The sequence below is a fragment of the Phocoena sinus genome, chromosome 3 (assembly GCF_008692025.1).
Source record: "Phocoena sinus isolate mPhoSin1 chromosome 3, mPhoSin1.pri, whole genome shotgun sequence".
NCBI lineage: Eukaryota > Metazoa > Chordata > Mammalia > Artiodactyla > Phocoenidae > Phocoena > Phocoena sinus.
In genome coordinates, this window is record NC_045765.1 from 14,379,045 (window position 1) to 14,392,382 (window position 13,338).

The 13,338-nt window shown below is 45.2% G+C and overlaps 5 non-coding genes across 5 annotated transcripts; 2 read left to right on the forward strand and 3 right to left on the reverse strand.

Moving 5' to 3' along the window:
- The first annotated feature begins 1,450 nt into the window (after positions 1-1,450).
- TRNAA-UGC lies at positions 1,451-1,522 on the forward strand. The gene has a single exon. It is a non-coding gene; the product is annotated as a tRNA-Ala (tRNA).
- Positions 1,523-1,982: 460 nt separating this feature from the next.
- Positions 1,983-2,055, forward strand: TRNAK-CUU. Its single transcript has one exon. It is a non-coding gene; the product is annotated as a tRNA-Lys (tRNA).
- A 6,974-nt stretch (positions 2,056-9,029) lies between these two features.
- Positions 9,030-9,102, reverse strand: TRNAV-AAC. Its single transcript has one exon. It is a non-coding gene; the product is annotated as a tRNA-Val (tRNA).
- A 3,258-nt stretch (positions 9,103-12,360) lies between these two features.
- TRNAK-CUU lies at positions 12,361-12,433 on the reverse strand. The gene has a single exon. It is a non-coding gene; the product is annotated as a tRNA-Lys (tRNA).
- A 388-nt stretch (positions 12,434-12,821) lies between these two features.
- Positions 12,822-12,894, reverse strand: TRNAV-CAC. The gene has a single exon. It is a non-coding gene; the product is annotated as a tRNA-Val (tRNA).
- Positions 12,895-13,338: the final 444 nt, after the last annotated feature.

The following is a 13,338-nucleotide window of genomic DNA, read 5'->3' on the forward strand; positions in this document are numbered from 1 at the left end:
CTTGGACTTCTGTCTATACTCACTTCCTTGTGATCTCTTTCACTTTCTTGCTTAAAAGACCTTCTCCCTGCCCCACAGTACAAAGCCCCAGCCCAGCTCTTCCTAGGATGCCTGGCTCCCACATCCAACTCACTGGGCAGCATCCACATGCAGCATTCTAAGGGCACACACTCACCGTTTCCACAGTGCACTTCTGCTCTGCCCCTCCACCTACCTACTCTGCCCACAGCCTTCCCCACCCCATCCCAGTTAACAACTCCACCCCTCCAGGTGCTCAGGCCCAAAGGGGTGAGTCCTCTGACACACAGGGGAAATGAGAAGGCCCCACTCACAGTCCTCAGCATCTCCTCACTCTCTCACCCCCTCCACCGCATCATCTCCTATAATTTGATGATCACAACAGTTTTCTCCCCTTCTGCCCCACTCCTGCCCTGTCTTCTCCATCCAGCTGTGAGAACAATCCTGTTAAAATGTTAAATCAGATAGGGGCTCTCCTTTGCTGAAATCCCCCTGTGGCTCCCATCTCTCTCAGAGTAAAAGTCGAAGTCTTCACAATCGTCTAAAGGCCCTACCCATTCTTCCTCTCCATCCCCTGCACACAACCTCTCCACCCTCATCTCCTATCACTCTCCCCTGCCACATGGACCTCCTTACTATTCCTGCAATAACAAGTCAGAAAGATCCTACTTCAGGGCCTTTAAACTGGCTGTTAACCTTTACTTGGACCTCTCTTTCCTCAGATACCTGCATGGCTCAGGTCCCATCTCCTTCAAGCCTTTTTTCAAAAGTCACCTTCTCAGAATCACACATTACTATATTCTCTCCCTCAACGCTGGCTCTGTTTTCTCTCTAGCACTCTACCTCCTCTGGAATAGGAGCTGATAGATGTAATGGACTATGTCAGTTTTGTTCACGGTTGAACCTCCAGTTTTCTAGAGCAGTTCTTGGTACAGAGTAGAGCTCGGTAAACTTTTCTTGGATTGAATTGATTTAAATGTGGGTCAAAATTCAGATATACAGAGCGGTTAACAGTGAAAAATCTGCCCATCACCTACGTCCCAATCAACTTTGCAATTCTGAATTACTTTATACAAATATTACATATTTTGCTACACTCCCCCCTCTTTTTGTTTAACAAAAGTAACATCCTGCACCCAGTCTTAACTTTCCTTTTTTCGGCTCACAGTTCATTTTGGGTATCGTGCCGGATGACTTTCCCTTCTTTTTCCCCGCTGCCTCCAAGGGTTTATCCCGGTCCTGTGTTCCCCCCGGGCGACCCTCGGTAGAGGTCCGCTCGCCTAGAATCAGTAGAGGACCCTGGAACAGCTCCCGGCGCTGGCCGCCGAGCTTTGCTGCGTTTGGGTTGTCGCGACTGGCGATGCTATTCATTCACCCTTGCCTTTCGCCAATAAAGGACTAAGGGAACATGGAAAATGCGGTGTTGGAGACTGGGGATGTAGCTCAGTGGTAGAGCGCATGCTTTGCATGTATGAGGCCCCGGGTTCGATCCCCGGCATCTCCAGCGCAGGTATGCGTGACCGTTTTGCTTCCTCTCCTTCCAAGTTTCGAAACGCAGAACACTAGGAAAATTCCTGAAGAGTGGAGTTTGCTCAGGTTGGAGGAGCCGGCGGCCCTCACCCACTACAAGCCCAAGCCCGCGTCTCTGCCTTTAAACTTCCGACTGAAAAATCACAGGGTGAGCTCGTCGATGGCATCAGCGTGCGCAGGTTTTCCCTGCACTGAGCCGTACGTTTTCCAGGGATGGAAAAGGGCGAGGTCCCTGGCAGAAAAGGGCAAGAAGAAAACGGACGGAAGTGGGAGGGACGGTCAGTCAAGCACGGTCGGTAGAGTTTGAGTTTCCTGGGTTGCTAAGAATCTTGTCTTTAGTGGCCAGATCTTGTCCCAACTAACTTCAAACCTGGAGCTAGATACAGCCCGAATCCTACCTTGAAGTAAGAATTATTGAAAGGTGGGAGATACATGCCCGGCTAGCTCAGTCGGTAGAGCATGAGACTCTTAATCTCAGGGTCGTGGGTTCGAGCCCCACGTTGGGCGAGGTGTGTGTTTTGGTCACACGAAGCACTTCCTTGCCTGACCTGCTTTCGGAAGAAATCCTGTACGGGAAATTCCGTGTGTGTGATATTCACGAGGCCGTTTTGTTGTCACTCTCCGGTTCATTGATTAATCTATCCTTTACCTACTAACAAAGTGGGTTTTTAAAACTTTTGGGGGGTTAAAAAAAATTTTTTTTTTAAATTTTTTAAGACATACATAATAAAATGTACCACTTTCACCATTTTAAAAAATTGAAGTATAGTTGATATACAATGTTGTGTTAGCTTCTGGTGTACAGCAAAGATAATATATATAGATATATAGGTTGTTTTTCAGATTCTTTTCCATTATGGTTTATTACAAGATATTGAATATGGTTCCCTGTGCTATACAGTAGGACCTTGTTCATTTTCACCATTTTAAAGTTCACAGCTCTGTGCTTTAAACACATTCACATTGTTGGGCAACCATCACCACCATCCATCTCCAGAACTTTTTCATATTCCCCAGCTGCAACTCTGTACCCAGTGAACATTAACTCCCTAACTATCTTTCTTCCAGCCCCTGGCAACCACTATTCTACTCTCTGTCTCTATGAATTTGACTACTCTAGGGACCTCATATAAGATGAACCATACAATATTTGTCCTTTTGTGATTGGCTTATTTCACTTAGCATAATGTCTTCAAGGTTCTTCCATGTTGTAGCATGTGTCCGAATTCCTTCCTTTTAAGGCTACATAATATTCGATTGTATGTATATACCACATTTTGTTTGTCCATTTATCTCTCGATAGACACTTGGGTCCCTTCCATCTTTTGGCGATTGTGGATAATGCTGCTATGAACACGGGTGTACTACTAGTACACATGTTCGAGTTCCTGCTTTCACCTCTTTTGGGTATATATCTAGAAGTGGATTTGCTGATATATGGTATTTCCCTGTTTACTTTTTTGTGGAATTGCCATACCATTTTCCACAGAGGCTGCACCACAAAATGAGTTTTTAAAACATCTTTTGAGTAGGTAATAAACTGTACTGTTCAAAAATTGAACCATCTATAAAGATATTCAGTGAAAAGAATCTAACTTCCATCCTCCCTTCCTAGGTAACAAGTTTTGTATCTATGTACATATTCTTCCAGAGTTTTTTAATGCAAATATATTTTTGTTTTCTCCTATTTTACACAAAAATATAATTACAGCTCTGTTATATTTTGATGATCTTTCCATCTCAAGACATAGAAATTTTCCTCAGTCTTTTTTTGCAGCTGCATAATATTCCACTGTAGATGAACCCTAGTTTAACAGATCACCTACTGATGGATATTCATAGTTTCCAATCTCTTGCTATTACAATCAATGCTGCAGTTAATAAGCAGGTCGTGTTGTCATTTTGCGCTTTTGAACTTATATCTGTAAGGCAAATTCCCAAGGAGTAAGATTCCTGGGTCAAGGTATAGATGAAGTTGTAATGTAAAATAGACAAATCACCAGGCTATGGGTCCTACAGGGTGATCTTACCTCCCACCAGTCATGGATAAGATTGACTGTTTCTTCACTGCCTTGGTGGCGTCGGGATGCTTTAACAGCAAACCTAACATGTGACTGTCCCTACCCCCTTAAAATTAACAGGGCCCCTCACTGTCTGTCCTATAGGATAATAACCATTGCAGGGCCAGCAGGGAGAGGGACCTTCCTTTTGCCTCTCACAGGCACATACTTGGACAAAAGATTTTGAAGATCACATTGTCACTCTAATTTATGGTTTCTAATCCAGTTCTATAGGACAACGTTATTTTTTCTCTTTTCAGTCCTGTTTCTGTGGGAGGCCATCATGTTTTCTTCACTTGCAAAGCCATGACATCATTGGAAAGGCCTGCTCAATTATTTTTTACTCGGCAAATTTTCTCCTTGGACAAGGAGACTCCAACCAGATATAAGACATTAAATTTGTATGTGGGGCTTCCCTGGTGGCGCAGTGGTTAAGAATCCGCCTGCCAATCCAGGAGACACGGGTTCAAGCCCTGGTCTGGGAAGATCCCACATGCTGCGGAGCAGCTAAGCCCGTACGCAACAAGTACTGAGCCTGTGCTCTGGAGCCCGTGTGCCACAGCTACTGAAGCCCATGCGCCTAGAGCCCGTGCTCTGCAACAAGAGAAGCCATCGCAATGAGAAGCCCGTGCACTGCAACGAAGAGTAGCCCCCGCTCACCGCAACTAGAGAAAGCCCGTGCACAGCAACAAAAGACCCAACACAGCCTAAATAAATAAATAAATAATAAAATAAATAAATTAAAAAAAAAAATTTGTATGTGATGTTATACAAGGTCTTGGTGTCATATGGGGGATATATAAATTATTAGATCATGCATGTAGTTTGTGAAGTGGTCTAAAACAATGATTATATATAATTTATATGTAAATTATTAATCAACCATCCACACGAATATTCTTATTTAAAAATCTCATTTGAAGCAGAAGATTATTTCCAGGTTTAATATATTCATGGCTATATTCTAACTAGTCTAAAAATACTCCAGTATCATCTTTTTCTTTAACAGCCACTGGTTTCCCTTTACTAAACTTGAGAAAATCATTCTTCTATGGTCTGTGTAGCATCAGGAGAGAAGGTTCAATCACTATCAAATGCTCACCCATTATTTCATTGCTGTTTATGTCATATCACATTGGTTTAAGGGTGCAAGTCCCCCCAAGAAAAAGGCACGTCTCAGTCACATGCTGGTGTCATGGGGAATGTGAATTGTGGGTAAGGAGGAAGACAAAATGTCAACCAGAGCAAGCTAATTCTGGAGGACTGCCTGCAAAAGGAAGAGTGGCCAAAAAAGACGACCCAGAATGACCTGCTCCTCTATTCTGTGTCAGGACCAACTGAACTAAAATCACTGGCTATTTTGGGAAACCCTCTCTGCTATCATTTGAGATGTTTAGCGCCTAAGGGCAAGGGGGAGTCTTTTGAATAGGGAAAAGTATGTATTCTTTTCAATACATACTTCTTGTGTGATTAATATTCAATGTATTACAGTTGCAAATGTTAAAGTCTAGTTTTCCTCAAGGCTTTAAATTTAATTTACAAATATTGTTGTTCTTCTTATGAAGCTAGAAATTTCTGAAACAAATGGAACAATCCCTTTCACTGGTTCTTTCATGAATTAAGGTTACCAAAAGGCATCTTCCTGAACATCTAAGCCACTGGTGATATTCTCTTAGACATTTTAAATGACAATTACAGAATTTATCTGAACCTTCAATTCGTGGTGAGGCGAGGGAGGCACTGGGGAGGCAGTGATTAGGTCACAGCTGGAATCTAGAGCTGATGTTTATTTGAAATTTTCGGAATGAACCTATGTGTTAATTCATTTGTCCTTAAAAACTCCACATTGTGTTAAAAACTCTACTCTGTTCTTCATTTGCCTGGGAGTCCTCAAAGACATAAGATCCCGTGTCCTCCACTCATTTTTCTATCCACCTGCAAACAAAACCAGCAAATGGTGCGGAGGCAGTCATCCGAATGCACAGCCAAGGAGGTATAGGTGTGGCTCCTTAGCCTCCAAGCCCCTGGTCTTCCGTCCTTGAACCCACCAAGTTTATCCTACTTCAGGGCCTTTGAACTCTCTGCTCCCTCTCCCAAAGGCCTCTTCCCCAAGATATCTGGAAGGCTAGCTCTTTCTTATCTTCCTGCCTCAGCTCATTGTCACCTCTTCTGATGCATCTTTTCTGGCCTATCTCTCTAATACAGTGCTCTGCCTGACATTCTATCAGATCACCCTCATTAATTTTCTCACAGTCCTTATCGCTCTCTGAGATTATTTTTCTACCTGTTTATTTGTTATTTTAATTGCCCATCAGAAGGTAAACACCAGGAGGGCAGGGACCCGTTCTGTCTTTTTCACTGCAATGAAAGTGAACGAGTGAATGAAGTTTCCTTTTTTTTTTTTGGTACGCGGGCCTCCCCCTGCCGCGGCCCCTCCCGTTGCAGAGCACACGCTCTAGACGCGCAGGCTCAGCGGCCATGGCTCACGGGCCCAGCCGCTCTAGGGCATATGGGATCTTCCCGGACTGGGGCACGAACCCGTATTCCCTGCACCGGTAGGCGGACTCTCAACCACTGCGCCACCAGGGAAGCCCTGAAGTTTCCTTTTAATAGTGGCACACCGTACGTTTGTTGCAAGGGTGCAAAGGAGTCAATGATGCCCAGCATCTAGAACAGTTTCTAGTCCACGGTAAGGACCCAATTCATGAGATTTGTAGCTATTAATATTATTTCCTAACCTTGAAGTTTTACACATAAAAGAACCAGAGGGAAAGGGAGATGATCAATAGAGTGACGATAGAAGGCTATTCCATGAAATCTATGAGGATTATGAAGAAAAGAGGCAGTGGGATGGGAAGTGGTAGATGTAGAGATAAAACAGAAATGGTGGAAGAGAGAAAAGTGTTGAAGCTGAGTGATGAGTACTTGGGGTTTCCTAATACCATTCTGTCTACTTTAAATTTTCTAATAAAAGTTTAAAACATGAAAGCAAAAAGGAATACAATTACTCTTGAGTGAGAGATTTAGGTAAATAATTTTGTAGAGTAATGATGTTGAGGTTTATTTGAAAAAAAAAAAAAGGAAAGATCTAGCAAAGCTAAATTGAATAGAGCTCTCAGTGTAAGCTTATATCCTTTAAAGGATTTCCCTAGGGTACGTCAGAAGTGGGGGAGCCAGGGACTTTTGTCCTGACACCCAGATTTGGCTCTTTTCTTTTACTCTTCACTAAAAATCAATCAATCAATCAAGCTCCCTGAACATTCTCCTGCATCCAGGAAAAATTATAGATAGGCCCGAAGTGTGAACTTCTACCAGGAAACAAGGATGCTCTCAAATTGCCAGGGCAATGCTGAAAGGACCAAGGGACCAATTTAAAGGGGCTTCCACTGACAAGCAGCTACAATTTAAGGATCAGAAAGAGAATAATTTTAGCATTAATTGAAACAAGATGAATCTAGGAAAGCTGTCAAGTCCTATTGACGATTTAGCATTAAAGGTAACCCAAAAGAAATACGACTCACGTGAGACAGCTTTCTGTGGAGCTTATTGCTCAGTCCAGCTGGTTCTTTGGTGTTAATTGTGTTGCATTGAATTTGTTTACTGTCTCCCCAAGGAAGTCAGATGACAACTCTTATGTTAGCTGAGGCACAGATCAAAATCCACCTGGAGAAGAGTGACAGGACTGAGTGATGGTCCTGGCCTCCCAGAGTCCTGGGTCGGCTTGGAGGGGTTGCAAGAGAACCTCTGGCGGTCCGGAGCCTCGGATGCAGGGACTGTACTGACTCATCTCAAATTACTATGAAAAACACGAGGAAAAAAAAGAAATTGGGTCAGCAGGGGAAAGTCTGGGAGAATTCTTCCAAGTGGGGTCCAAAATTCTTCACTCTTCTAGGGCTCTAAGTTGCATGACAGGGCCCTGTCATTCTTGGTTGGGTTTACATCTGTAAACCCAGGTAAGGCATACAAATAAGTATAAAAGAGCAATGATAAAGAGATGGGCCCGATACTGATTCTGTGTGTGTGTAAGTTATGTGAATGCAGGTGGCCTAACAAGTTTTGCCATCACTGGGCTATTTTTGGTTATGTTTTGTCTGCATTTAAGATGTGTGAAATTTTAGGGAATTCCCTGGAGGTCCAATGGTTAGGACTCGGCACTTTCACTCCCAGGGCCAGGATTTGATCCCTAGTCTGGGAAATGAGATCCCGCCAGCTGCGAAGCGCAGCCAAAAAAGAAAAGAAAAAAAAAATGCGTGAAACTTGAGAATTTGATTTACCACTTTGATGTTTTCTCTACTCGACTTTCAAGTTTGACAGAAGTCCTGGGAAAGAAGTTGCTTCTCTCACGTGTAAGTTGGTGTACCGTCAGGTGTATGAGAGTGTGAACCCCATTTTCCAGGCTGCACTGCAAAAGTCCACATCGTGTGTTTCTCTACTGACATCTCTCCGGCCGGGAACTCTGTTTGGGGGACTCCAAGCACAGCTGGTCTGCTTCTGTGAAGCCTTCGCTGCCTTTTCCCCTTGATCTCTGGAGCCCGTTTCTCAACACACCTGTCACTTCTCACAGGCCTGAAACAGATGCGCAGCAAGTGAGGATCGGTGAAGAAGGCGGCTGACCGAGACACCTCTGGAGAGACCGATGGTTCTTTTTACTGTTCTGCACTGCCGCTGAGGACAGGTTGACGAGGAGGCGCAGGATGGGAGTGAAACCAGTCAGGGTAGAAAAACTCAGACTCGCTCACGGTGTTGTCCGTAAGGTGGAGGTTGTCGCGATAGCCAGCAGCGCCGAGCGGGAGCCAGTCACCAGCAGATCACTGGCAGAACCAGGTGCTTTTCCGGCTGTGCTAACTTGAATTTCTCTCGGTGCCCTGTTTCTTCCCCCATTCTCCGTTCTTTAGCACCGTCTACTATTTCCTCTACCCCACATTTGCTCACCTTATGTGATGTGTCTGCGCCTCAGTGGCCTCACCTACAGTAGAGGGAGACACCTACAACAGGACCAGACACAGTCAACATGATGTGATAGATGGTGTGGTTATTACTGCTATCTTTCCTGCGAACAATTCCCCGGCCTGACTTCCACTATACGTTTCCAACGCACTCCTTCTTGTACTTTTTTTAAATATTTCATTTGTCGTTGAGTGGCATTCCTGCCTTTTGCTGCCTCTAAATCTAGGATTTTAAGTTCTGTGAAGTCTGGTTCTAATGACATAGACCACCTGCTTTTGCACTACAGACCTAGAGATGTGGAACATATTAGCTTGAAGGGAACTGGTAATAGACTGGAAAAGACAGGAGTATGGATAAAACTGTAAAAGTTATGCGTACTTTTATACACATACATTCCGGCAACAAATGACAGAAGTAGGCAAGTTAACTGGAAGAAACTTTTAGCAGGGGAAAAAAAAAGGAATAAAACATTGTTGTTTCCGCCCGGTTTCGAACCGGGGACCTTTCGCGTGTTAGGCGAACGTGATAACCACTACACTACGGAAACACATGACTGCTCTGCTTCCCATACCTTTTATAGGACTTATGATCATAGTCAATGTCCAGGACCCTCTACCCATCCGCTGGCTCAGAGCCCCCGGAACCATTCTGCCCTGGAATACCGGTCCCTTGGTGGCCTTGGGTAACAGTGTTTGTCAAACTGTGGAGCGCGATCCGTTAGTGGGTAGTGAAATCAATCAAGTGTAGCAATTAAAAAAAAAAAGTGTGAATGAAAGCAGCGGGCCTCATGGGAGGGAAGGTAAAATGTGGCTTGAGGCTGGATAACCCTCTCCATTATCTCTGTCTTCTAGGGAGAGAGCTGCCAGGTTTAAATTTTCAGATAATTTGTGTTCTATTGACAGTTAGATCTAAAGGGTTCAAATACATTCAAAGTATATGAGATTTGAATATATTTTCGTCAAAATGTAAATTAGATATGAACAAGCAACAATGAAATTAATTTTACGTATGCTTTCAATATAATTATATATTTCTTAGAAATTATACAAAATTATTAAGAATAAACGGGAGATTGAAATTAGTGAATATCAAATTTTAAGTCGATGTTATTTAAATAAAGCTGAAAAAAATTTATTAAATTTTGAAAACGTAGTGAAATCTTTTAAGTATTTTATAAAAATAAAACCCATTCAATTTCCAGGATTGGGATGAGGTTTAACACATGCTCTATGTAGATATGCTATATGTATCTACCTGTATGCAAATTTAAGAGGAGTATCGATGGTATAATATTGCAAAATGTTTTTCTGTTGCCGATGCTTGCTCCCAAAGACCTAGGTAACCAGGAATTGGAACAGAGGCTGAGTCCTACTGAGTAGGGATCCTTAAAGTGTCTGTGACACGGAAGGCCCTCTCCCCCAGAGCACAGGGCAGGAGGCCCTCTTGTCCAAGTCTAGTTCAAGGTTACCAAGGGGCCTGCAAGTGGCCCCATCCATGGACGCTTAACCATTTTCCCTTCCTAGACTATAATTTGACTCTACCCACTTGTCGTCCCTTTTTGCACATCTCGACTCCCTTGGCTTCAATGGAAGCTTCGCTGCTGGCTTTCCTCCTATTCCGACTCCTCCTTCTTGTACCTGAGGCCATCTCCCTGAGGGTCAGATCCCAGCTCACAGCTTGACCCACACTCTATCCCTGCAACTGAGACTCCAGCTAAGACTGCTCTCCCCTGTCTTGCACATGTCCCTTTAGACGTCTCCCAACTTGTTCAAGACTGAACTCATTACTCCTCTCTCCTCTCTCCCCCACCACTTCCAATCTTCAGTATCCGATCTCGGTTGTTAAACCATCGAAAGCAGAAATCCAGGAGACCCCTCTCCTGCCCCGAGTACAAACCATACATCCAGCTCCTTCACCGCTTCTCCGGTCGGCTGCTGCCTTGCCCCTGGCGCCAGCCGCCTCCTGTCTGGACCGTGACTGTTTCCTTCCGGCCCCTCTCCCTGACGCGGTCTCAGCCCCCTCACACCTCCTGCTCATCATTCCTGAAAGAATCCAAGACGTAAATCAGTGCGAGTCCTTCTGCCTCTGCAGCTTTTACTACAGCTCGAGGAAAAGACCAAAGATCCTACCATGCATTTGCCTAACGTCTGAACCTACGAACGCCAAGAGCAACGTGGGTCACTTACTAGCACCAGGATTCTAAACCAGACCCGGCCCGAGGGGCAGCGGTGGAAGGGGTGGAGAGGAAAGAAAAGCAGGAATTGTAGCAAAAACCTCGGGCGGGCGTGCCCTGCGCTTGTTGGGAGACAGGGAAGAGAAGCTTGTCCACTTAAGATTCTCTCTCTCTCTTTTTTTTTTTAACATCTTTATGGGAGTATAATTGCTTTACAGTGGTGTGTTAGTTTCTGCTTTATAACAAAGTGAATCAGCTATACATATACATATATCCCCATATCTCCTTCCTCTTGCGTCTCCCTCCCACCCTCCCTAACCCACCCCTCTAGGTGGTCACAAAGCCCCGAGCTGATCTCCCTGTGCTATGCGGCTGCTTCCCACTAGCCATCTATTTTACATTTGGTAGTGTATATATGTCCATGCCACTCTCTCACTTTGTTCCAGCTTACCCTTCCCTCTTCCCGTTTCCTCATGTCCATTCTCTACGTCTGCATCTTTATTCCTGTCGTGCACTTCGGCTTTCTCTTAATGAAAAAGCCAGAATCTTTTAGGAATGTTTTCCAGTCCCACTAAAGGTGGTAAAAAAATAACCCTGAAACCACTTTGCAAACGAATCCACAAGCATTTGGACAAGACGAAATGCCAAAGTTCAAACTCTTCTAACACCGTCTTGTTTAGACCCAAACGTTCCAAGAAAAGACCATAATAACACTAACTCCCCAGGGACGCGTGAGGTAGGCCTGTACTAGCAACTCTGCCTACTTTACCAACTCTGCCCATTTCCTGTCCACACTGCTCTCAGAGGGTGTCATGCTAAATCCTCCCTAACGCTCCCTTTTGATACACTTCTGAGACCGAAGGTGGTACTATCCTTCGCTTAGCAAGTTTAATAAACCAGCTTTATATAACCAACAGACTTCTCTCGTGGTCTGGTATGTATGTGGGGAGACTTCTACAGACGGAAAATAGAAAATGGGCTGAATTAACAGGACTAAGGAACAATAAATGGAAAATAATGAATTCAAGTGAAGTTAAGGAAGAATTTCGTGACAAGACCGGTAAACGGAAGATGTTCATGTTAGGGTGTTCCAAGAAAGGACATTTTAACGTTCCTTTACGTGTAGGGGGAATGTGGAGGCTGGGATGTGTGGGGTAACATTTCACAAAAGATCGACTCAATACCGACCATAAAGAGAGTATACTGGACATGAGGGTCTCGGACATCGAAACGCGGCGGCGGTGAGAGCGCGGAATACTAACCTCTAAATCACCTGGTAAGGTGGTCGCTAATCAGGGGTCCCCGGGGTCCTACCGCAGCTTCCGGGGGTCACTCAGTGCCCTCCCTCCCAGGGCAGCTTGCCCGGGACACGCGGGCAGGTCGTCTCTTAAAGAGAGGGCGCCTAATACATGTTGAGCGCTGATAGGCGGATTTCAGTAAGCGGAATGTGGTCTGAGGAACAGGCCCCTAGGAATTTGTTGGCCGGCAGTCACCCTTCACTCTCCCTTTCGGGAAGCAATAGGCCTTACAGCTGGGTGCACTCCATCTCGAGTGCGGGTCTTGGTCTGGAGAATACCTTGCTGCCCTTGCATCAAAAGCTCTTTTATTATCCTCATTTCCAAAATGAATCAGCGCCCAACGTGGGGCTCGAACCCACGACCCTGAGATTAAGAGTCTCATGCTCTACCGACTGAGCTAGCCGGGCGGCTATTGAAAGCACCTTTTCTGTCCCAACGGACCAAGATCCACAAGCAAGGATGCAGGCACACTGCTACGCAATCGCAGAAGTATTATAGAGCGCCAACTGTGCGCCTGGCTCTGCCCTAATGACTAGGGCCGAGGGGTCCGAAGTCTACGCCCCCTCGACACGGAAGAGGTGGCCGTGCAGGCGTCCGGGGGGAAGAGCAAAGAGATTAGCTGAGGTAACGAGACCTGAATTTACGTTGGAGCACTTATGCAGAATATAGACTGCTACGGTACCGCCTCACGGCCAGTCTCCGAGAAACAGAAATAGAGATAAACACACACTTTTCCTTCATGTGACAGCCTTCACTCTCCGGGATGCCGGAGAGACGGTGACTAGGACCAAAAGTTGTTTCCGCCCGGTTTCGAACCGGGGACCTTTCGCGTGTGAGGCGAACGTGATAACCACTACACTACGGAAACACCCACAGCGAGAGCATCACTGATAATACCCTGAAATCTACACGTAGGCGGAACTGGCAGGGTTGAGAAACACCACAAATCCAGAGGAACAAGGGGCTCCCATCAGGGGCCGGCTGAACCGTGTTCGGGTCTTGTGGCCCCATTTTTCTGCCACAGTAGCGCTCGCAGCTCCCGGCACGGCCTAGTACTGTTCACGCACGAGGATTCGTGGTTTTGGCGCGTTCGGACCACCACTTTAGAAAGCACGTCCATTTGGAGCGTCCCCAAGAGGCGGGAAGGGCCTCGAGATCAGGGTCAATTCTATCGCGCAGCGTCCGACACTCGCTGGGGATTCTGTACATGGACACAGGTCCTGTAACTTTCCCCGCAGTTTTAAAAAATTTTTTTAATTAATTGAAATATATATATATATATTTTAAAGCATCAAGTATTATTTCTATTGCA